General features: G+C 53.1%; 1 long non-coding RNA gene across 1 annotated transcript; it reads left to right on the plus strand.

Annotated features, from left to right (window-relative positions):
• The first annotated feature begins 1,361 nt into the window (after window positions 1-1,361).
• On the plus strand, window positions 1,362-23,978 carry LOC140418150 (uncharacterized). Its single transcript, XR_011944806.1, has 2 exons — window positions 1,362-1,479; window positions 23,691-23,978. It is a non-coding gene; the product is annotated as an uncharacterized lncRNA (long non-coding RNA).
• The last annotated feature ends 523 nt before the right edge of the window (window positions 23,979-24,501 follow it).

A 24,501-nucleotide genomic window follows, 5' to 3' on the forward strand; every position in this document is an offset into this window, starting at 1 on the left:
CCAGACCGGGGTCAGTGTGTCCCAGACCGGGGGGGTCAGTGTGTCCCAGACCGGGGGGTCAGTGTGTCCCAGACCGGGGGGTCAGTGTGTCCCAGACCGGGGTCAGTGTGTCCCAGACCGGGGGGTCAGTGTGTCCCAGACCGGGGGGGTCAGTGTGTCCCAGACCGGGGGGTCACTGTGTCCCAGACCGGGGGGGTCAGTGTGTCCCAGACCGGGGGGGTCAGTGTGTCCCAGACCGGGGTCAGTGTATCCCAGACCGGGGGGGTCAGTGTGTCCCAGACCGGGGTCAGTGTGTCCCAGACCGGGGGGGTCAGTGTGTCCCAGACCGGGGGGGTCAGTGTGTCCCAGACCGGGGGGGTCAGTGTGTCCCAGACCGGGGGGGTCAGTGTGTCCCAGACCGGGGTCAGTGTGTCCCAGACCGGGGGGGTCAGTGTGTCCCAGACCGGGGGGGTCAGTGTGTCCCAGACCGGGGGGTCAGTGTGTCCCAGACCGGGGGGTCAGTGTGTCCCAGACCGGGGGGTCAGTGTGTCCCAGACCGGGGGGTCAGTGTGTCCCAGACCGGGGGGGTCAGTGTGTCCCAGACCGGGGGGTCAGTGTGTCCCAGACCGGGGTCAGTGTGTCCCAGACCGGGGGGTCAGTGTGTCCCAGACCGGGGGGGGTCAGTCCCCCCAGACCGGGGGGGTCAGTGTGTCCCAGACCGGGGGGGTCAGTGTGTCCCAGACCGGGGGGGTCAGTGTGTCCCAGACCGGGGGGTCAGTGTGTCCCAGACCGGGGTCAGTGTGTCCCAGACCGGGGGGTCAGTGTGTCCCAGACCAGGGTCAGTCCCCCCAGACCGGGGGGGTCAGTGTGTCCCAGACCGGGGGGGTCAGTGTGTCCCAGACCGGGGGGTCAGTGTGTCCCAGACCGGGGGGTCAGTGTGTCCCAGACCGGGGTCAGTGTGTCCCAGACCGGGGGGTCAGTGTGTCCCAGACCAGGGTCAGTCCCCCCAGACCGGGGGGTCAGTCCCCCCAGACCGGGGGGGTCAGTGTGTCCCAGACCGGGGGGTCAGTGTGTCCCAGACAGGGGTCAGTGTGTCCCAGACCGGGGGGTCAGTGTGTCCCAGACCGGGGTCAGTGTGTCCCAGACAGGGGTCAGTGTGTCCCAGACCGGGGGGGTCAGTGTTTCCCAGACCGGGGGGTCAGTGTGTCCCAGACCGGGGGGGTCAGTGTGTCCCAGACCGGGGGGTCAGTGTGTCCCAGACCGGGGGGGTCAGTGTGTCCCAGACCGGGGGGGTCAGTGTGTCCCAGACCGGGGTCAGTCCCCCCAGACCGGGGTCAGTCCCCCCAGACCGGGGTCAGTGTGTCTGACGTTTCCGTTTTCTCCACAGGTTCGATCGACCAGTCACAAACCCGATGAAATCTACGGAATGATCGAGCGACTCTCGCCCGGGACCCGGAAGATTGAATTATTCGGGAGACCCCATAATGTCCAACCCAACTGGTCAGAGAGGGAGCGTTACTCTGTATCTAACCCCGTGCTGTACCTGCCCTGGGAGTGTTTGATGGGGACAGTGTAGAGGGAGCTTTACTCTGTATCTAACCCCGTGCTGTACCTGTCCTGGGAGTGTTTGATGGGGACAGTGTAGAGGGAGCTTTACTCTGTATCTAACCCCGTGCTGTACCTGTCCTGGGAGTGTTTGATGGGGACAGTGTCGAGGGAGCTTTACTCTGTATCGAACCCCGTGCTGTACCTGTCCTGGGAGTGTTTGATGGGGACAGTGTAGAGGGAGCTTTACACTGTATCTAACCCCGTGCTGCACCTGTCCTGGGAGTGTTTGATGGGGACAATGTGGACGGAGCTTTACTCTGTATCTAACCCCGTGCTGTACCTGTCCTGGGAGTGTTTGATGGGGACAGTGTAGAGGGAGCTTTACTCTGTATCTAACCCCGTGCTGTACCTGTCCTGGGAGTGTTTGATGGGGACAGTGTAGAGGGGGCTTTACTCTGTATCTAACCCCAGCTGTACCTGTCCTGGGAATGTTTGATGGGGACAGTGTAGAGGGAGCTTTACTCTGTATCTAACCCCGTGCTGTACCTGTCCTGGGAGAGATTGATGGGGACAGTGTAGAGGGAGCTTTACTCTGTATCTAACCCCGTGCTGTACCTGTTCTGGGAGTGTTTGATGGGGACAGTGTAGAGGGAGCTTTACTCTGTATCTAACCCCAGCTGTACCTGTCCTGGGAATGTTTGATGGGGACAGTGTAGAGGGAGCTTTACTCTGTATCTAACCCCGGCTGTACCTGTCCTGAGAATGTTTGATGGGGACAGTGTAGAGGGAGCTTTACTCTGTATCTAACCCCGTGCTGTACCTGTCCTGGGAGTGTTTGATGGGGACAGTGTAGCTGGAGCTTATCTGTGTATCTAACCCCGTGCTGTACCTGTCCTGGGAGTGTTTGATGGGGACAGTATAGAGGGAGCTTTACTCTGTATCTAACCCCGTGCTGTACCTGTCCTGGGAGTGTTTGATGGGGACAGTATAGAGGGAGCTTTACTCTGTATCTAACCCCGTGCTGTACCTGTCCTGGGAGGGTTTGATGGGGACAGTGTAGAGGGAGCTTTACTCTGTATCTAACCCCGTGCTGTACCTGTCCTGGGAGTGTTTGATGGGGACAGTGTAGTGGGAGCTTGACTCTGTATCTAACCCCGTGCTGTACCTGTCCTGGGAGTGTTTGATGGGGACAGTGTAGAGGGAGCTTTCCTCTGTATCTAACCCCGTGCTGTACCTGTCCTGGGAGTGTTTGATGGGGACAGTGTAGAGGGAGCTTTCCTCTGTATCTAACCCCGTGCTGTACCTGTCCTGGGAGTGTTTGATGGGGACAGTGTAGAGGGAGCTTTACTCTGTATCTAACCCCGTGCTGTACCTGTCCTGGGAGTGTTTGATGGGGACAGTGTAGTGGGAGCTTTACTCTGTATCTAACCCCGTGCTGTACCTGTCCTGGGAGTGTTTGATGGGGACAGTGTAGAGGGAGCTTTCGTCTGTATCTAACCCCGTGCTGTACCTGTCCTGGGAGTGTTTGATGGGGACAGTGTAGAGGGAGCTTTATTCTGTATCTAACCCTGTGCTGTACCTGCCCTGGGAGTGTTTGATGGGGACAGTGTAGAGGGAGCTTTACTCTGTATCTAACCCCGTGCTGTATCTCTCCTGGGAGTGTTTGATGGGGACAATGTAGAGGGAGCTTTACTCTGTATCTAACCCCGTGCCGTACCTGTCCTGGGAGTGTTTGATGGGGACAGTGTAGAGGGAGCTTTACTCTGTATCTAACCCCGTGCTGTACCTGTCCTGGGAGTGTTTGATGGGGACAGTGTAGAGGGAGCTTTACTCTGTATCTAACCCCGTGCCGTACCTGTCCTGGGAGTGTTTGATGGGGACAGTGTAGAGGGAGCTTTACTCTGTATCTAACCCCGTGCTGTCCCTGTCCTGGGAGTGTTTGATGGGGACAGTGTAGAGGGAGCTTTACTCTGTATCTAACCCCGTGCTGTACCTGTCCTGGGAGTGTTTGATGGGGACAGTGTAGAGGGAGTTTTACTCTGTATCTAACCCCGTGCCGTACCTGTCCTGGGAGTGTATGATGGGGACAGTGTAGAGGGAGCTTTACTCTGTCTCTAACCCCGTGCTGTACCTGTCCTGGGAGTGTTTGATGGGGACAGTGTAGAGGGAGCTTTACTCTGTATCTAACCCCGTGCCGTACCTGTCCTGGGAGTGTTTGATGGGGACAGTGTAGAGGGAGCTTTACTCTGTATCTAACCCCGTGCTGTACCTGTCCTGGGAGTGTTTGATGGGGACAGTGTAGAGGGAGCTTTACTCTGTATCTAACCCCGTGCCGTACCTGTCCTGGGAGTGTTTGATGGGGACAGTGTAGAGGGAGCTTTACTCTGTATCTAACCCCGTGCTGTCCCTGTCCTGGGAGTGTTTGATGGGGACAGTGTAGAGGGAGCTTTACTCTGTATCTAACCCCGTGCTGTACCTGTCCTGGGAGTGTTTGATGGGGACAGTGTAGAGGGAGCTTTACTCTGTATCTAACTTCTGCTGTACCTGTCCTGGGAGTGTTTGATGGGGTCAGTGTAGAGGGAGCTTTACTCTGTATCTAACTCCGTGCTGTACCTGTCCTGGGAGTGTTTGATGGGGACAGTGTTGGGGGAGCTTTACTCTGTATCTAACCCCGTGCTGTACCTGTCCTGGGAGTGTTTGATGGGGTCAGTGTAGAGGGAGCTTTACTCTGTATCTAACTCCGTGCTGTACCTGTCCTGGGAGTGTTTGATGGGGACAGTGTTGGGGGAGCTTTACTCTGTATCTAACCCCGTGCTGTACCTGTCCTGGGAGTGTTTGATGGGGACAGTGTAGAGGGAGCTTTACTCTGTCTCTAACCCCGTGCTGTACCTGTCCTGGGTGTGTTTGATGGGGACAGTGTAGAGGGAGCTTTACTCTGTATCTAACCCCGTGCCGTACCTGTCCTGGGAGTGTTTGATGGGGACAGTGTAGAGGGAGCTTTACTCTGTATCTAACCCCGTGCTGTACCTGCCCTGGGAGTGTTTGATGGGGACAGTGTAGAGGGAGCTTTACTCTGTATCTAACCCCGTGCCGTACCTGTCCTGGGAGTGTTTGATGGGGACAGTGTAGAGGGAGCTTTATTCTGTATCTAACCCTGTGCTGTACCTGCCCTGGGAGTGTTTGATGGGGACAGTGTAGAGGGAGCTTTACTCTGTATCTAACCCCGTGCTGTATCTCTCCTGGGAGTGTTTGATGGGGACAATGTAGAGGGGGCTTTACTCTGTATCTAACCCCGTGCCGTACCTGTCCTGGGAGTGTTTGATGGGGACAGTGTAGAGGGAGCTTTACTCTGTATCTAACCCCGTGCTGTACCTGTCCTGGGAGTGTTTGATGGGGACAGTGTAGAGGGAGCTTTACTCTGTATCTAACCCCGTGCCGTACCTGTCCTGGGAGTGTTTGATGGGGACAGTGTAGAGTGAGCTTTACTCTGTATCTAACCCCGTGCTGTCCCTGTCCTGGGAGTGTTTGATGGGGACAGTGTAGAGGGAGCTTTACTCTGTATCTAACCCCGTGCTGTACCTGTCCTGGGAGTGTTTGATGGGGACAGTGTAGAGGGAGCTTTACTCTGTATCTAACCCCGTGCCGTACCTGTCCTGGGAGTGTTTGATGGGGACAGTGTAGAGGGAGCTTTACTCTGTCTCTAACCCCGTGCTGTACCTGTCCTGGGAGTGTTTGATGGGGACAGTGTAGAGGGAGCTTTACTCTGTATCTAACCCCGTGCCGTACCTGTCCTGGGAGTGTTTGATGGGGACAGTGTAGAGGGAGCTTTACTCTGTATCTAACCCCGTGCTGTACCTGTCCTGGGAGTGTTTGACGGGGACAGTGTAGAGGGAGCTTTACTCTGTATCTAACTCCGTGCTGTACCTGTCCTGGGAGTGTTTGATGGGGACAGTGTTGGGGGAGCTTTACTCTGTATCTAACCCCGTGCTGTACCTGTCCTGGGAGTGTTTGATGGGGTCAGTGTAGAGGGAGCTTTACTCTGTATCTAACTCCGTGCTGTACCTGTCCTGGGAGTGTTTGATGGGGACAGTGTTGGGGGAGCTTTACTCTGTATCTAACCCCGTGCTGTACCTGTCCTGGGAGTGTTTGATGGGGACAGTGTAGAGGGAGCTTTACTCTGTATCTAACCCCGTGCTGTACCTGTCCTGCGAGTGTTTGATGGGGACAGTGTAGAGGGAGCTTTCCTCTGTATCTAACCCCGTGCTGTACCTGGCCGGGGAATGTTTGATGGGGACAGTGTAGAGGGAGCTTTACTCTGTATCTAACCTCGTGCTGTACCTGTCCTGGGAGTGTTTGATGGGGACAGTGTAGAGGGAGCTTTACTCTGTATCTAACCTCGTGCTGTACCTGTCCTGGGAGTGTTTGATGGGGTCAGTGTAGAGGGAGCTTTACTCTGTATCTAACTCCGTGCTGTACCTGTCCTGGGAGGGTTTGATGGGGACAATGTAGAGGGAGCTTTACTCTGTATCTAACCCCATGCTGTACCTGTCCTGGGAGTGTTTGATGGGGACAGTGTAGAGGGAGCTTTACTCTGTATCTAACCTCGTGCTGTACCTGTCCTGGGAGTGTTTGATGGGGTCAGTGTAGAGGGAGCTTTACTCTGTATCTAACTCCGTGCTGTACCTGTCCTGGGAGTGTTTGATGGGGTCAGTGTAGAGGGAGCTTTAGTCTGTATCTAACCTCGTGCTGTACCTGTCCTGGGAGTGTTTGATGGGGACAGTGTAGAGGGAGCTTTACTCTGTATCAAACCCCGTGCTGTACCTGTCCTGGGAGTATTTGATGGGGACAGTGTAGAGGCAGCTTTACTCTGTATCTAACCCCGTGCTGTACCTGTCCTGTGAGTGTTTGATGGGGACAGTGTAGAGGGATCTTTACTCTGTATCTAACCCCGTGCTGTACCTGTCCTGGGAGTGTTTGATGGGGACAGTGTAGAGGGAGCTTTACTCTGTATCTAACCGAATGCTGTGCCTGTCCTGGGACTGTTTGATGGGGACAGTGTAGAGGGAGCTTTACTCTGTATCTAACCCCGTGCTGTACCTGTCCTGGGAGTGTTTGATGGGGACAGTGTAGAGGCAGCTTTACTCTGTATCTAACCCCGTGCTGTACCTGTCCTGGCAGTGTTTGATGGGGACAGTGTAGAGGGAGCTTTACTCTCTATCTAACCCCGTGCTGTACCTGTCCTGGGAGTGTTTGATGGGGACAGTGTAGAGGGAGCTTTACTCTGTATCTAACCCCGTGCTGTACCTGTCCTGGGAGTGTTTGATGGGGACACTGTAGAGGGAGCTTTACTCTGTATCTAACCCCGTGCTGTACCTGTCCTGGGAGTGTTTGATGGGGACAGTGTAGAGGGAGCTTTACTCTGTATCTAACTTCGTGCTGTACCTGTCCTGGGAGTGTTTGATGGGGTCAGTGTAGAGGGAGCTTTACTCTGTATCTAACTCCGTGCTGTACCTGTCCTGGGAGTGTTTGATGGGGACAGTGTTGGGGGAGCTTTACTCTGTATCTAACCCCGTGCTGTACCTGTCCTGGGAGTGTTTGATGGGGTCAGTGTAGAGGGAGCTTTACTCTGTATCTAACTCCGTGCTGTACCTGTCCTGGGAGTGTTTGATGGGGACAGTGTTGGGGGAGCTTTACTCTGTATCTAACCCCGTGCTGTACCTGTCCTGGGAGTGTTTGATGGGGACAGTGTAGAGGGAGCTTTACTCTGTATCTAACCCCGTGCTGTACCTGTCCTGCGAGTGTTTGATGGGGACAGTGTACAGGGAGCTTTCCTCTGTATCTAACCCCGTGCTGTACCTGGCCGGGGAATGTTTGATGGGGACAGTGTAGAGGGAGCTTTACTCTGTATCTAACCTCGTGCTGTACCTGTCCTGGGAGTGTTTGATGGGGACAGTGTAGAGGGAGCTTTACTCTGTATCTAACCTCGTGCTGTACCTGTCCTGGGAGTGTTTGATGGGGTCAGTGTAGAGGGAGCTTTACTCTGTATCTAACTCCGTGCTGTACCTGTCCTGGGAGGGTTTGATGGGGACAATGTAGAGGGAGCTTTACTCTGTATCTAACCCCATGCTGTACCTGTCCTGGGAGTGTTTGATGGGGACAGTGTAGAGGGAGCTTTACTCTGTATCTAACCTCGTGCTGTACCTGTCCTGGGAGTGTTTGATGAGGTCAGTGTAGAGGGAGCTTTACTCTGTATCTAACTCCGTGCTGTACCTGTCCTGGGAGTGTTTGATGGGGTCAGTGTAGAGGGAGCTTTAGTCTGTATCTAACCTCGTGCTGTACCTGTCCTGGGAGTGTTTGATGGGGACAGTGTAGAGGGAGCTTTACTCTGTATCAAACCCCGTGCTGTACCTGTCCTGGGAGTATTTGATGGGGACAGTGTAGAGGCAGCTTTACTCTGTATCTAACCCCGTGCTGTACCTGTCCTGTGAGTGTTTGATGGGGACAGTGTAGAGGGATCTTTACTCTGTATCTAACCCCGTGCTGTACCTGTCCTGGGAGTGTTTGATGGGGACAGTGTAGAGGGAGCTTTACTCTGTATCTAACCGAATGCTGTGCCTGTCCTGGGACTGTTTGATGGGGACAGTGTAGAGGGAGCTTTACTCTGTATCTAACCCCGTGCTGTACCTGTCCTGGGAGTGTTTGATGGGGACAGTGTAGAGGCAGCTTTACTCTGTATCTAACCCCGTGCTGTACCTGTCCTGGCAGTGTTTGATGGGGACAGTGTAGAGGGAGCTTTACTCTGTATCTAACCCCGTGCTGTACCTGTCCTGGGAGTGTTTGATGGGGACAGTGTAGAGGGAGCTTGACTCTGTATCTAACCCCGTGCTGTACCTGTCCTGGGAGTGTTTGATGGGGACAATGTAGAGGGAGCTTTACTCTGTATCTAACCCCGTGCTGTACCTGTCCTGGGAGTGTTTGATGGGGACAGTGTAGAGGGAGCTTTACTCTGTATCTAACTTCGTGCTGTACCTGTCCTGGGAGTGTTTGATGGGGTCAGTGTAGAGGGAGCTTTACTCTGTATCTAACTCCGTGCTGTACCTGTCCTGGGAGTGTTTGATGGGGACAGTGTTGGGGGAGCTTTACTCTGTATCTAACCCCGTGCTGTACCTGTCCTGGGAGTGTTTGATGGGGACAGTGTAGAGGGAGCTTTACTCTGTATCTAACCCCGTGCTGTACCTGTCCTGCGAGTGTTTGATGGGGACAGTGTAGAGGGAGCTTTCCTCTGTATCTAACCCCGTGCTGTACCTGTCCTGGGAGTGTTTGATGGGGACAGTGTAGAGGGAGCTTTACTCTGTATCTAACCCCGTGCCGTACCTGTCCTGGGAGTGTTTGATGGGGACAGTGTAGAGGGAGCTTTACTCTGTATCTAACCCCGTGCTGTACCTGTCCTGGGAGTGTTTGATGGGGACAGTGTAGAGGGAGCTTTACTCTGTATCTAACCCCGTGCCGTACCTGTCCTGGGAGTGTTTGATGGGGACAGTGTAGAGGGAGCTTTACTCTGTATCTAACCCCGTGCTGTCCCTGTCCTGGGAGTGTTTGATGGGGACAGTGTAGAGGGAGCTTTACTCTGTATCTAACCCCGTGCTGTACCTGTCCTGGGAGTGTTTGATGGGGACAGTGTAGAGGGAGCTTTACTCTGTATCTAACTTCGTGCTGTACCTGTCCTGGGAGTGTTTGATGGGGTCAGTGTAGAGGGAGCTTTACTCTGTATCTAACTCCGTGCTGTACCTGTCCTGGGAGTGTTTGATGGGGACAGTGTTGGGGGAGCTTTACTCTGTATCTAACCCCGTGCTGTACCTGTCCTGGGAGTGTTTGATGGGGTCAGTGTAGAGGGAGCTTTACTCTGTATCTAACTCCGTGCTGTACCTGTCCTGGGAGTGTTTGATGGGGACAGTGTTGGGGGAGCTTTACTCTGTATCTAACCCCGTGCTGTACCTGTCCTGGGAGTGTTTGATGGGGACAGTGTAGAGGGAGCTTTACTCTGTCTCTAACCCCGTGCTGTACCTGTCCTGGGAGTGTTTGATGGGGACAGTGTAGAGGGAGCTTTACTCTGTATCTAACCCCGTGCCGTACCTGTCCTGGGAGTGTTTGATGGGGACAGTGTAGAGGGAGCTTTACTCTGTATCTAACCCCGTGCTGTACCTGCCCTGGGAGTGTTTGATGGGGACAGTGTAGAGGGAGCTTTACTCTGTATCTAACCCCGTGCCGTACCTGTCCTGGGAGTGTTTGATGGGGACAGTGTAGAGGGAGCTTTATTCTGTATCTAACCCTGTGCTGTACCTGCCCTGGGAGTGTTTGATGGGGACAGTGTAGAGGGAGCTTTACTCTGTATCTAACCCCGTGCTGTATCTCTCCTGGGAGTGTTTGATGGGGACAATGTAGAGGGGGCTTTACTCTGTATCTAACCCCGTGCCGTACCTGTCCTGGGAGTGTTTGATGGGGACAGTGTAGAGGGAGCTTTACTCTGTATCTAACCCCGTGCTGTACCTGTCCTGGGAGTGTTTGATGGGGACAGTGTAGAGGGAGCTTTACTCTGTATCTAACCCCGTGCCGTACCTGTCCTGGGAGTGTTTGATGGGGACAGTGTAGAGTGAGCTTTACTCTGTATCTAACCCCGTGCTGTCCCTGTCCTGGGAGTGTTTGATGGGGACAGTGTAGAGGGAGCTTTACTCTGTATCTAACCCCGTGCTGTACCTGTCCTGGGAGTGTTTGATGGGGACAGTGTAGAGGGAGCTTTACTCTGTATCTAACCCCGTGCCGTACCTGTCCTGGGAGTGTTTGATGGGGACAGTGTAGAGGGAGCTTTACTCTGTCTCTAACCCCGTGCTGTACCTGTCCTGGGAGTGTTTGATGGGGACAGTGTAGAGGGAGCTTTACTCTGTATCTAACCCCGTGCCGTACCTGTCCTGGGAGTGTTTGATGGGGACAGTGTAGAGGGAGCTTTACTCTGTATCTAACCCCGTGCTGTACCTGTCCTGGGAGTGTTTGATGGGGACAGTGTAGAGGGAGCTTTACTCTGTATCTAACCCCGTGCCATACCTGTCCTGGGAGTGTTTGATGGGGACAGTGTAGAGGGAGCTTTACTCTGTATCTAACCCCGTGCTGTCCCTGTCCTGGGAGTGTTTGATGGGGACAGTGTAGAGGGAGCTTTACTCTGTATCTAACCCCGTGCTGTACCTGTCCTGGGAGTGTTTGATGGGGACAGTGTAGAGGGAGCTTTACTCTGTATCTAACTTCGTGCTGTACCTGTCCTGGGAGTGTTTGATGGGGTCAGTGTAGAGGGAGCTTTACTCTGTATCTAACTCCGTGCTGTACCTGTCCTGGGAGTGTTTGATGGGGACAGTGTTGGGGGAGCTTTACTCTGTATCTAACCCCGTGCTGTACCTGTCCTGGGAGTGTTTGATGGGGTCAGTGTAGAGGGAGCTTTACTCTGTATCTAACTCCGTGCTGTACCTGTCCTGGGAGTGTTTGATGGGGACAGTGTTGGGGGAGCTTTACTCTGTATCTAACCCCGTGCTGTACCTGTCCTGGGAGTGTTTGATGGGGACAGTGTAGAGGGAGCTTTACTCTGTATCTAACCCCGTGCTGTACCTGTCCTGCGAGTGTTTGATGGGGACAGTGTAGAGGGAGCTTTCCTCTGTATCTAACCCCGTGCTGTACCTGGCCGGGGAATGTTTGATGGGGACAGTGTAGAGGGAGCTTTACTCTGTATCTAACCTCGTGCTGTACCTGTCCTGGGAGTGTTTGATGGGGACAGTGTAGAGGGAGCTTTACTCTGTATCTAACCTCGTGCTGTACCTGTCCTGGGAGTGTTTGATGGGGTCAGTGTAGAGGGAGCTTTACTCTGTATCTAACTCCGTGCTGTACCTGTCCTGGGAGGGTTTGATGGGGACAATGTAGAGGGAGCTTTACTCTGTATCTAACCCCATGCTGTACCTGTCCTGGGAGTGTTTGATGGGGACAGTGTAGAGGGAGCTTTACTCTGTATCTAACCTCGTGCTGTACCTGTCCTGGGAGTGTTTGATGGGGTCAGTGTAGAGGGAGCTTTACTCTGTATCTAACTCCGTGCTGTACCTGTCCTGGGAGTGTTTGATGGGGTCAGTGTCGAGGGAGCTTTAGTCTGTATCTAACCTCGTGCTGTACCTGTCCTGGGAGTGTTTGATGGGGACAGTGTAGAGGGAGCTTTACTCTGTATCAAACCCCGTGCTGTACCTGTCCTGGGAGTATTTGATGGGGACAGTGTAGAGGCAGCTTTACTCTGTATCTAACCCCGTGCTGTACCTGTCCTGTGAGTGTTTGATGGGGACAGTGTAGAGGGATCTTTACTCTGTATCTAACCCCGTGCTGTACCTGTCCTGGGAGTGTTTGATGGGGACAGTGTAGAGGGAGCTTTACTCTGTATCTAACCGAATGCTGTGCCTGTCCTGGGACTGTTTGATGGGGACAGTGTAGAGGGAGCTTTACTCTGTATCTAACCCCGTGCTGTACCTGTCCTGGGAGTGTTTGATGGGGACAGTGTAGAGGCAGCTTTACTCTGTATCTAACCCCGTGCTGTACCTGTCCTGGCAGTGTTTGATGGGGACAGTGTAGAGGGAGCTTTACTCTCTATCTAACCCCGTGCTGTACCTGTCCTGGGAGTGTTTGATGGGGACAGTGTAGAGGGAGCTTTACTCTGTATCTAACCCCGTGCTGTACCTGTCCTGGGAGTGTTTGATGGGGACACTGTAGAGGGAGCTTTACTCTGTATCTAACCCCGTGCTGTACCTGTCCTGGGAGTGTTTGATGGGGACAGTGTAGAGGGAGCTTTACTCTGTATCTAACTTCGTGCTGTACCTGTCCTGGGAGTGTTTGATGGGGTCAGTGTAGAGGGAGCTTTACTCTGTATCTAACTCCGTGCTGTACCTGTCCTGGGAGTGTTTGATGGGGACAGTGTTGGGGGAGCTTTACTCTGTATCTAACCCCGTGCTGTACCTGTCCTGGGAGTGTTTGATGGGGTCAGTGTAGAGGGAGCTTTACTCTGTATCTAACTCCGTGCTGTACCTGTCCTGGGAGTGTTTGATGGGGACAGTGTTGGGGGAGCTTTACTCTGTATCTAACCCCGTGCTGTACCTGTCCTGGGAGTGTTTGATGGGGACAGTGTAGAGGGAGCTTTACTCTGTATCTAACCCCGTGCTGTACCTGTCCTGCGAGTGTTTGATGGGGACAGTGTACAGGGAGCTTTCCTCTGTATCTAACCCCGTGCTGTACCTGGCCGGGGAATGTTTGATGGGGACAGTGTAGAGGGAGCTTTACTCTGTATCTAACCTCGTGCTGTACCTGTCCTGGGAGTGTTTGATGGGGACAGTGTAGAGGGAGCTTTACTCTGTATCTAACCTCGTGCTGTACCTGTCCTGGGAGTGTTTGATGGGGTCAGTGTAGAGGGAGCTTTACTCTGTATCTAACTCCGTGCTGTACCTGTCCTGGGAGGGTTTGATGGGGACAATGTAGAGGGAGCTTTACTCTGTATCTAACCCCATGCTGTACCTGTCCTGGGAGTGTTTGATGGGGACAGTGTAGAGGGAGCTTTACTCTGTATCTAACCTCGTGCTGTACCTGTCCTGGGAGTGTTTGATGGGGTCAGTGTAGAGGGAGCTTTACTCTGTATCTAACTCCGTGCTGTACCTGTCCTGGGAGTGTTTGATGGGGTCAGTGTAGAGGGAGCTTTAGTCTGTATCTAACCTCGTGCTGTACCTGTCCTGGGAGTGTTTGATGGGGACAGTGTAGAGGGAGCTTTACTCTGTATCAAACCCCGTGCTGTACCTGTCCTGGGAGTATTTGATGGGGACAGTGTAGAGGCAGCTTTACTCTGTATCTAACCCCGTGCTGTACCTGTCCTGTGAGTGTTTGATGGGGACAGTGTAGAGGGATCTTTACTCTGTATCTAACCCCGTGCTGTACCTGTCCTGGGAGTGTTTGATGGGGACAGTGTAGAGGGAGCTTTACTCTGTATCTAACCGAATGCTGTGCCTGTCCTGGGACTGTTTGATGGGGACAGTGTAGAGGGAGCTTTACTCTGTATCTAACCCCGTGCTGTACCTGTCCTGGGAGTGTTTGATGGGGACAGTGTAGAGGCAGCTTTACTCTGTATCTAACCCCGTGCTGTACCTGTCCTGGCAGTGTTTGATGGGGACAGTGTAGAGGGAGCTTTACTCTGTATCTAACCCCGTGCTGTACCTGTCCTGGGAGTGTTTGATGGGGACAGTGTAGAGGGAGCTTGACTCTGTATCTAACCCCGTGCTGTACCTGTCCTGGGAGTGTTTGATGGGGACAATGTAGAGGGAGCTTTACTCTGTATCTAACCCCGTGCTGTACCTGTCCTGGGAGTGTTTGATGGGGACAGTGTAGAGGGAGCTTTACTCTGTATCTAACTTCGTGCTGTACCTGTCCTGGGAGTGTTTGATGGGGTCAGTGTAGAGGGAGCTTTACTCTGTATCTAACTCCGTGCTGTACCTGTCCTGGGAGTGTTTGATGGGGACAGTGTTGGGGGAGCTTTACTCTGTATCTAACCCCGTGCTGTACCTGTCCTGGGAGTGTTTGATGGGGACAGTGTAGAGGGAGCTTTACTCTGTATCTAACCCCGTGCTGTACCTGTCCTGCGAGTGTTTGATGGGGACAGTGTAGAGGGAGCTTTCCTCTGTATCTAACCCCGTGCTGTACCTGTCCTGGGAGTGTTTGATGGGGACAGTGTAGAGGGAGCTTTACTCTGTATCTAACCCCGTGCCGTACCTGTCCTGGGAGTGTTTGATGGGGACAGTGTAGAGGGAGCTTTACTCTGTATCTAACCCCGTGCTGTACCTGTCCTGGGAGTGTTTGATGGGGACAGTGTAGAGGGAGCTTTACTCTGTATCTAACCCCGTGCCGTACCTGTCCTGGGAGTGTTTGATGGGGACAGTGTAGAGGGAGCTTTACTCTGTATCTAACCCCGTGCTGTCCCTGTCCTGGGAGTGTTTGATGGGGACAGTGTAGAGGGAGCTTTACTCTGTATCTAACCCCGTGCTGTACCTGTCCTGGGAGTGTTTGATGGGGACAGTGTAGAGGGAGCTTTACTCTGTATCTAACTTCGTGCTGTACCTGTCCTGGGAGTGTTTGATGGGGTCAGTGTAGAGGGAGCTTTACTCTGTATCTAACTCCGTGCTGTACCTGTCCTGGGAGTGTTTGATGGGGACAGTGTTGGGGGAGCTTTACTCTGTATCTAACCCCGTGCTGTACCTGTCCTGGGAGTGTTTGATGGGGTCAGTGTAGAGGGAGCTTTACTCTGTATCTAACTCCGTGCTGTACCTGTCCTGGGAGTGTTTGATGGGGACAGTGTTGGGGGAGCTTTACTCTGTATCTAACCCCGTGCTGTACCTGTCCTGGGAGTGTTTGATGGGGACAGTGTAGAGGGAGCTTTACTCTGTCTCTAACCCCGTGCTGTACCTGTCCTGGGAGTGTTTGATGGGGACAGTGTAGAGGGAGCTTTACTCTGTATCTAACCCCGTGCCGTACCTGTCCTGGGAGTGTTTGATGGGGACAGTGTAGAGGGAGCTTTACTCTGTATCTAACCCCGTGCTGTACCTGCCCTGGGAGTGTTTGATGGGGACAGTGTAGAGGGAGCTTTACTCTGTATCTAACCCCGTGCCGTACCTGTCCTGGGAGTGTTTGATGGGGACAGTGTAGAGGGAGCTTTATTCTGTATCTAACCCTGTGCTGTACCTGCCCTGGGAGTGTTTGATGGGGACAGTGTAGAGGGAGCTTTACTCTGTATCTAACCCCGTGCTGTATCTCTCCTGGGAGTGTTTGATGGGGACAATGTAGAGGGGGCTTTACTCTGTATCTAACCCCGTGCCGTACCTGTCCTGGGAGTGTTTGATGGGGACAGTGTAGAGGGAGCTTTACTCTGTATCTAACCCCGTGCTGTACCTGTCCTGGGAGTGTTTGATGGGGACAGTGTAGAGGGAGCTTTACTCTGTATCTAACCCCGTGCCGTACCTGTCCTGGGAGTGTTTGATGGGGACAGTGTAGAGTGAGCTTTACTCTGTATCTAACCCCGTGCTGTCCCTGTCCTGGGAGTGTTTGATGGGGACAGTGTAGAGGGAGCTTTACTCTGTATCTAACCCCGTGCTGTACCTGTCCTGGGAGTGTTTGATGGGGACAGTGTAGAGGGAGCTTTACTCTGTATCTAACCCCGTGCCGTACCTGTCCTGGGAGTGTTTGATGGGGACAGTGTAGAGGGAGCTTTACTCTGTCTCTAACCCCGTGCTGTACCTGTCCTGGGAGTGTTTGATGGGGACAGTGTAGAGGGAGCTTTACTCTGTATCTAACCCCGTGCCGTACCTGTCCTGGGAGTGTTTGATGGGGACAGTGTAGAGGGAGCTTTACTCTGTATCTAACCCCGTGCTGTACCTGTCCTGGGAGTGTTTGATGGGGACAGTGTAGAGGGAGCTTTACTCTGTATCTAACCCCGTGCCATACCTGTCCTGGGAGTGTTTGATGGGGACAGTGTAGAGGGAGCTTTACTCTGTATCTAACCCCGTGCTGTCCCTGTCCTGGGAGTGTTTGATGGGGACAGTGTAGAGGGAGCTTTACTCTGTATCTAACCCCGTGCTGTACCTGTCCTGGGAGTGTTTGATGGGGACAGTGTAGAGGGAGCTTTACTCTGTATCTAACTTCGTGCTGTACCTGTCCTGGGAGTGTTTGATGGGGTCAGTGTAGAGGGAGCTTTACTCTGTATCTAACTCCGTGCTGTACCTGTCCTGGGAGTGTTTGATGGGGACAGTGTTGGGGGAGCTTTACTCTGTATCTAACCCCGTGCTGTACCTGTCCTGGGAGTGTTTGATGGGGTCAGTGTAGAGGGAGCTTTACTCTGTATCTAACTCCGTGCTGTACCTGTCCTGGGAGTGTTTGATGGGGACAGTGTTGGGGGAGCTTTACTCTGTATCTAACCCCGTGCTGTACCTGTCCTGGGAGTGTTTGATGGGGACAGTGTAGAGGGAGCTTTACTCTGTATCTAACCCCGTGCTGTACCTGTCCTGCGAGTGTTTGATGGGGACAGTGTAGAGGGAGCTTTCCTCTGTATCTAACCCCGTGCTGTACCTGGCCGGGGAATGTTTGATGGGGACAGTGTAGAGGGAGCTTTACTCTGTATCTAACCTCGTGCTGTACCTGTCCTGGGAGTGTTTGATGGGGACAGTGTAGAGGGAGCTTTACTCTGTATCTAACCTCGTGCTGTACCTGTCCTGGGAGTGTTTGATGGGGTCAGTGTAGAGGGAGCTTTACTCTGTATCTAACTCCGTGCTGTACCTGTCCTGGGAGGGTTTGATGGGGACAATGTAGAGGGAGCTTTACTCTGTATCTAACCCCATGCTGTACCTGTCCTGGGAGTGTTTGATGGGGACAGTGTAGAGGGAGCTTTACTCTGTATCTAACCTCGTGCTGTACCTGTCCTGGGAGTGTTTGATGGGGTCAGTGTAGAGGGAGCTTTACTCTGTATCTAACTCCGTGCTGTACCTGTCCTGGGAGTGTTTGATGGGGTCAGTGTAGAGGGAGCTTTAGTCTGTATCTAACCTCGTGCTGTACCTGTCCTGGGAGTGTTTGATGGGGACAGTGTAGAGGGAGCTTTACTCTGTATCAAACCCCGTGCTGTACCTGTCCTGGGAGTATTTGATGGGGACAGTGTAGAGGCAGCTTTACTCTGTATCTAACCCCGTGCTGTACCTGTCCTGTGAGTGTTTGATGGGGACAGTGTAGAGGGATCTTTACTCTGTATCTAACCCCGTGCTGTACCTGTCCTGGGAGTGTTTGATGGGGACAGTGTAGAGGGAGCTTTACTCTGTATCTAACCGAATGCTGTGCCTGTCCTGGGACTGTTTGATGGGGACAGTGTAGAGGGAGCTTTACTCTGTATCTAACCCCGTGCTGTACCTGTCCTGGGAGTGTTTGATGGGGACAGTGTAGAGGCAGCTTTACTCTGTATCTAACCCCGTGCTGTACCTGTCCTGGCAGTGTTTGATGGGGACAGTGTAGAGGGAGCTTTACTCTCTATCTAACCCCGTGCTGTACCTGTCCTGGGAGTGTTTGATGGGGACAGTGTAGAGGGAGCTTTACTCTGTATCTAACCCCGTGCTGTACCTGTCCTGGGAGTGTTTGATGGGGACACTGTAGAGGGAGCTTTACTCTGTATCTAACCCCGTGCTGTACCTGTCCTGGGAGTGTTTGATGGGGACAGTGTAGAGGGAGCTTTACTCTGTATCTAACTTCGTGCTGTACCTGTCCTGGGAGTGTTTGATGGGGTCAGTGTAGAGGGAGCTTTACTCTGTATCTAACTCCGTGCTGTACCTGTCCTGGGAGTGTTTGATGGGGACAGTGTTGGGGGAGCTTTACTCTGTATCTAACCCCGTGCTGTACCTGTCCTGGGAGTGTTTGATGGGGTCAGTGTAGAGGGAGCTTTACTCTGTATCTAACTCCGTGCTGTACCTGTCCTGGGAGTGTTTGATGGGGACAGTGTTGGGGGAGCTTTACTCTGTATCTAACCCCGTGCTGTACCTGTCCTGGGAGTGTTTGATGGGGACAGTGTAGAGGGAGCTTTACTCTGTATCTAACCCCGTGCTGTACCTGTCCTGCGAGTGTTTGATGGGGACAGTGTACAGGGAGCTTTCCTCTGTATCTAACCCCGTGCTGTACCTGGCCGGGGAATGTTTGATGGGGACAGTGTAGAGGGAGCTTTACTCTGTATCTAACCTCGTGCTGTACCTGTCCTGGGAGTGTTTGATGGGGACAGTGTCGAGGGAGCTTTACTCTGTATCTAACCTCGTGCTGTACCTGTCCTGGGAGTGTTTGATGGGGTCAGTGTAGAGGGAGCTTTACTCTGTATCTAACTCCGTGCTGTACCTGTCCTGGGAGGGTTTGATGGGGACAATGTAGAGGGAGCTTTACTCTGTATCTAACCCCATGCTGTACCTGTCCTGGGAGTGTTTGATGGGGACAGTGTAGAGGGAGCTTTACTCTGTATCTAACCTCGTGCTGTACCTGTCCTGGGAGTGTTTGATGGGGTCAGTGTAGAGGGAGCTTTACTCTGTATCTAACTCCGTGCTGTACCTGTCCTGGGAGTGTTTGATGGGGTCAGTGTAGAGGGAGCTTTAGTCTGTATCTAACCTCGTGCTGTACCTGTCCTGGGAGTGTTTGATGGGGACAGTGTAGAGGGAGCTTTACTCTGTATCAAACCCCGTGCTGTACCTGTCCTGGGAGTATTTGATGGGGACAGTGTAGAGGCAGCTTTACTCTGTATCTAACCCCGTGCTGTACCTGTCCTGTGAGTGTTTGATGGGGACAGTGTAGAGGGATCTTTACTCTGTATCTAACCCCGTGCTGTACCTGTCCTGGGAGTGTTTGATGGGGACAGTGTAGAGGGAGCTTTACTCTGTATCTAACCGAATGCTGTGCCTGTCCTGGGACTGTTTGATGGGGACAGTGTAGAGGGAGCTTTACTCTGTATCTAACCCCGTGCTGTACCTGTCCTGGGAGTGTTTGATGGGGACAGTGTAGAGGCAGCTTTACTCTGTATCTAACCCCGTGCTGTACCTGGCCGGGGAATGTTTGATGGGGACAGTGTAGAGGGAGCTTTACTCTGTATCTAACCTCGTGCTGTACCTGTCCTGGGAGTGTTTGATGGGGTCAGTGTAGAGGGAGCTTTACTCTGTATCTAACTCCGTGCTGTACCTGTCCTGGGAGGGTTTGATGGGGACAATGTAGAGGGAGCTTTACTCTGTATCTAACCCCATGCTGTACCTGTCCTGGGAGTGTTTGATGGGGACAGTGTAGAGGGAGCTTTACTCTGTATCTAACCTCGTGCTGTACCTGTCCTGGGAGTGTTTGATGGGGTCAGTGTAGAGGGAGCTTTACTCTGTATCTAACTCCGTGCTGTACCTGTCCTGGGAGTGTTTGATGGGGTCAGTGTAGAGGGAGCTTTAGTCTGTATCTAACCTCGTGCTGTACCTGTCCTGGGAGTGTTTGATGGGGACAGTGTAGAGGGAGCTTTACTCTGTATCAAACCCCGTGCTGTACCTGTCCTGGGAGTATTTGATGGGGACAGTGTAGAGGCAGCTTTACTCTGTATCTAACCCCGTGCTGTACCTGTCCTGTGAGTGTTTGATGGGGACAGTGTAGAGGGATCTTTACTCTGTATCTAACCCCGTGCTGTACCTGTCCTGGGAGTGTTTGATGGGGACAGTGTAGAGGGAGCTTTACTCTGTATCTAACCGAATGCTGTGCCTGTCCTGGGACTGTTTGATGGGGACAGTGTAGAGGGAGCTTTACTCTGTATCTAACCCCGTGCTGTACCTGTCCTGGGAGTGTTTGATGGGGACAGTGTAGAGGCAGCTTTACTCTGTATCTAACCCCGTGCTGTACCTGTCCTGGCAGTGTTTGATGGGGACAGTGTAGAGGGAGCTTTACTCTGTATCTAACCCCGTGCTGTACCTGTCCTGGGAGTGTTTGATGGGGACAGTGTAGAGGGAGCTTGACTCTGTATCTAACCCCGTGCTGTACCTGTCCTGGGAGTGTTTGATGGGGACAATGTAGAGGGAGCTTTACTCTGTATCTAACCCCGTGCTGTACCTGTCCTGGGAGTGTTTGATGGGGACAGTGTAGAGGGAGCTTTACTCTGTACCTAACTTCGTGCTGTACCTGTCCTGGGAGTGTTTGATGGGGTCAGTGTAGAGGGAGCTTTACTCTGTATCTAACTCCGTGCTGTACCTGTCCTGGGAGTGTTTGATGGGGACAGTGTTGGGGGAGCTTTACTCTGTATCTAACCCCGTGCTGTACCTGTCCTGGGAGTGTTTGATGGGGACAGAGTAGAGGGAGCTTTACTCTGTATCTAACCCCGTGCTGTACCTGTCCTGCGAGTGTTTGATGGGGACAGTGTAGAGGGAGCTTTCCTCTGTATCTAACCCCGTGCTGTACCTGGCCGGGGAATGTTTGATGGGGACAGTGTAGAGGGAGCTTTACTCTGTATCTAACCTCGTGCTGTACCTGTCCTGGGAGTGTTTGATGGGGACAGTGTAGAGGGAGCTTTACTCTGTATCTAACCTCGTGCTGTACCTGTCCTGGGAGTGTTTGATGGGGTCAGTGTAGAGGGAGCTTTACTCTGTATCTAACTCCGTGCTGTACCTGTCCTGGGAGTGTTTGATGGGGACAATGTAGAGGGAGCTTTACTCTGTATCTAACCCCATGCTGTACCTGTCCTGGGAGTGTTTGATGGGGACAGTGTAGAGGGAGCTTTACTCTGTATCTAACCTCGTGCTGTACCTGTCCAGGGAGTGTTTGATGGGGTCAGTGTAGAGGGAGCTTTACTCTGTATCTAACTCCGTGCTGTACTTGTCCTGGGAGTGTTTGATGGGGTCAGTGTAGAGGGAGCTTTACTCTGTATCTAACCTCGTGCTGTACCTGTCCTGGGAGTGTTTGATGGGGACAGTGTAGAGGGAGCTTTACTCTGTATCAAACCCCGTGCTGTAACTGTCCTGGGAGTATTTGATGGGGACAGTGTAGAGGCAGCTTTACTCTGTATCTAACCCCGTGCTGTACCTGTCCTGTGAGTGTTTGATGGGGACAGTGTAGAGGGATCTTTACTCTGTATCTAACCCCGTGCCGTACCTGTCCTGGGAGTGTTTGATGGGGACAGTGTAGAGGGAGCTTTACTCTGTATCTAACCCCGTGCTGTACCTGTCCTGGGAGTGTTTGATGGGGACAGTGTAGAGGGAGCTTTACTCTGTATCTAACCCCGTGCCGTACCTGTCCTGGGAGTGTTTGATGGGGACAGTGTAGAGGGAGCTTTACTCTGTATCTAACCCCGTGCTGTACCTGTCCTGGGAGTGTTTGATGGGGACAGTGTAGAGGGAGCTTAACTCTGTATCTAACCCCGTGCTGTACCTGTCCTGGGAGTGTTTGATGGGGACAGTGTAGAGGGAGCTTTCCTCTGTATCTAACCCCGTGCTGTACCTGGCCGGGGAATGTTTGATGGGGACAGTGTAGAGGGAGCTTTACTCTGTATCTAACCTCGTGCTGTACCTGTCCTGGGAGTGTTTGATGGGGACAGTGTAGAGGGAGCTTTACTCTGTATCTAACCTCGTGCTGTACCTGTCCTGGGAGTGTTTGATGGGGTCAGTGTAGAGGGAGCTTTACTCTGTATCTAACTCCGTGCTGTACCTGTCCTGGGAGTGTTTGATGGGGACAATGTAGAGGGAGCTTTACTCTGTATCTAACCCCATGCTGTACCTGTCCTGGGAGTGTTTGATGGGGACAGTGTAGAGGGAGCTTTACTCTGTATCTAACCTCGTGCTGTACCTGTCCTGGGAGTGTTTGATGGGGTCAGTGTAGAGGGAGCTTTACTCTGTATCTAACTCCGTGCTGTACTTGTCCTGGGAGTGTTTGATGGGGACAGTGTAGAGGGAGCTTTACTCTGTATCAAACCCCGTGCTGTAACTGTCCTGGGAGTATTTGATGGGGACAGTGTAGAGGCAGCTTTACTCTGTATCTAACCCCGTGCTGTACCTGTCCTGTGAGTGTTTGATGGGGACAGTGTAGAGGGATCTTTACTCTGTATCTAACCCCGTGCCGTACCTGTCCTGGGAGTGTTTGATGGGGACAGTGTAGAGGGAGCTTTACTCTGTATCTAACCCCGTGCTGTACCTGTCCTGGGAGTGTTTGATGGGGACAGTGTAGAGGGAGCTTTACTCTGTATCTAACCCCGTGCCGTACCTGTCCTGGGAGTGTTTGATGGGGACAGTGTAGAGGGAGCTTTACTCTGTATCTAACCCCGTGCTGTACCTGTCCTGGGAGTGTTTGATGGGGACAATGTAGAGGGAGCTTTACTCTGTATCTAACTTCGTGCTGTACCTGTCCTGGGAGTGTTTGATGGGGTCAGTGTAGAGGGAGCTTTACTCTGTATCTAACTCCGTGCTGTACCTGTCCTGGGAGTGTTTGATGGGGACAGTGTTGGGGGAGCTTTACTCTGTATCTAACCCCGTGCTTTACCTGTCCTGGGAGTGTTTGATGGGGACAGTGTAGAGGGAGCTTGACTCTGTATCTAACCCCGTGCTGTACCTGTCCTGGGAGTGTTTGATGGGGACAATGTAGAGGGAGCTTTACTCTGTATCTAACCCCGTGCTGTGCCTGTCCTGGGAGTGTTTGATGGGGACAGTGTAGAGGGAGCTTTACTCTGTATCTAACCGAATGCTGTACCTGTCCTGGGAGTGTTTGATGGGGACAGTGTAGAGGGAGCTTTACTCTGTATCTAACCCCGTGCTGTACCTGTCCTGGGAGTGTTTGATGGGGACAGTGTAGAGGGAGCTTTACTCTGTCTCTAACCCCGCGCTGTACCTGTCCTGGGAGTGTTTGATGGGGACAGTGTAGAGGGAGCTTTTCTCTGTATCTAACCCCGTGCTGTACCTGTCCTGGGAGTGTTTGATGGGGACAGTGTAGAGGGAGCTTTACTCTGTATCTAACTCCGTGCTGTACCTGTCCTGGGAGTGTTTGATGGGGACAGTGTTGAGGGAGCTTTACTCTGTATCTAACCCCGTGCTGTACCTGTCCTGGGAGTGTTTGATGGGGACAGTGCAGAGGGAGCTTTACTCTGTATCTAACCCCGCGCTGTACCTGTCCTGGGAGTGTTTGATGGGGACAGTGTAGAGGGAGCTTTACTCTGTATCTAACCCCGTGATGTACCTGTCCTGGGAGTGTTTGATGGGGAGTGTCGAGGGAGCTTTACTCTGTATCTAACCCCGTGCTGTACCTGTCCTGGGAGTGTTTGATGGGGGCAGTTTAGAGGGAGCTTTACTCTGTATCTAACCCCGTGCTGTACCTGCCCTGGGAGTGTTTGATGGGGACAGTGTAGAGGGAGCTTTACTCTGTATCTAACCCCGTGCTCTACCTGTCCTGGGAGTGTTTGATGGGGACAGGGTAGAGGGAGCTTTACTCTGTATCTAACCCCGTGCTGTACCTGTCCTGGGAGTGTTTGATGGGGACAGTGTAGAGGGAGCTTTACTCTGTGCCTCACCCCGTGCTGATTTCTCTCTCTTCCCCCTCTCTCTCAGGATCACTCTGGGTAATCAGTTGGACGGGATTCACCTCCTCGATCCGGATGTCGTTGCCCGCTTTAAGAAAGGTTACCCGAACGGGGTCATCACCAAGTTGAAGAATCTGTGAGGGGCGATTGCTTTCGCGAGACGGCTCCAGCGATAGTTCTGGGCAGGAGCTGTGAACATGGCGGATCTGCTCGCAGGCTGTTGTGGGGACGTGTAAATATGTTGCTGCTGTTCCAGCTCCATGCACGATGTCAGGATCGGTGTCGATGTGTTTCTCAATAAAACTCACTTACTGTGTTTCTCAATGTTTTAATCGTCACAGGGCCGTCACGGATTGACCCTCTGACAGTGCAGCACTCCCTCAGTACTGACCCTCTGACAGTGCGGCACTCCCTCAGCATTGACCCTCTGACAGTGCGCCGCTCCCTCAGTACTGACCCTCTGACAGGGCGGCACTCCCTCAGTGCTGACCCTCTGACAGTACAGCGCTCCCTCAGTACTGACCCTCTGACAGTGCGGCGCTCCCTCAGTACTGACCTTCTGACAGTGCGGCGCTCCCTCAGTACTGACCCTCTGACAGTGCAGCTCTCCCTCAGTACTGACCCTCTGACAGTGCGGCACTCCCTCAGTACTGACCCTCTGACAGTGCGGCACTCCCTCAGTACTGACCCTCTGACAGTGCGGCACTCCCTCAGCATTGACCCTCTGACAGTGCGGCACTCCCTCAGTACTGACCCTCTGACAGGGCGGCACTCCCTCAGTGCTGACCCTCTGACAGTACAGCGCTCCCTCAGTACTGACCCTCTGACAGTGCGGCACT

The sequence above is a fragment of the Scyliorhinus torazame genome, chromosome 5, assembly GCF_047496885.1.
Source record: "Scyliorhinus torazame isolate Kashiwa2021f chromosome 5, sScyTor2.1, whole genome shotgun sequence".
NCBI classification, from domain to species: Eukaryota; Metazoa; Chordata; class Chondrichthyes; order Carcharhiniformes; family Scyliorhinidae; genus Scyliorhinus; species Scyliorhinus torazame.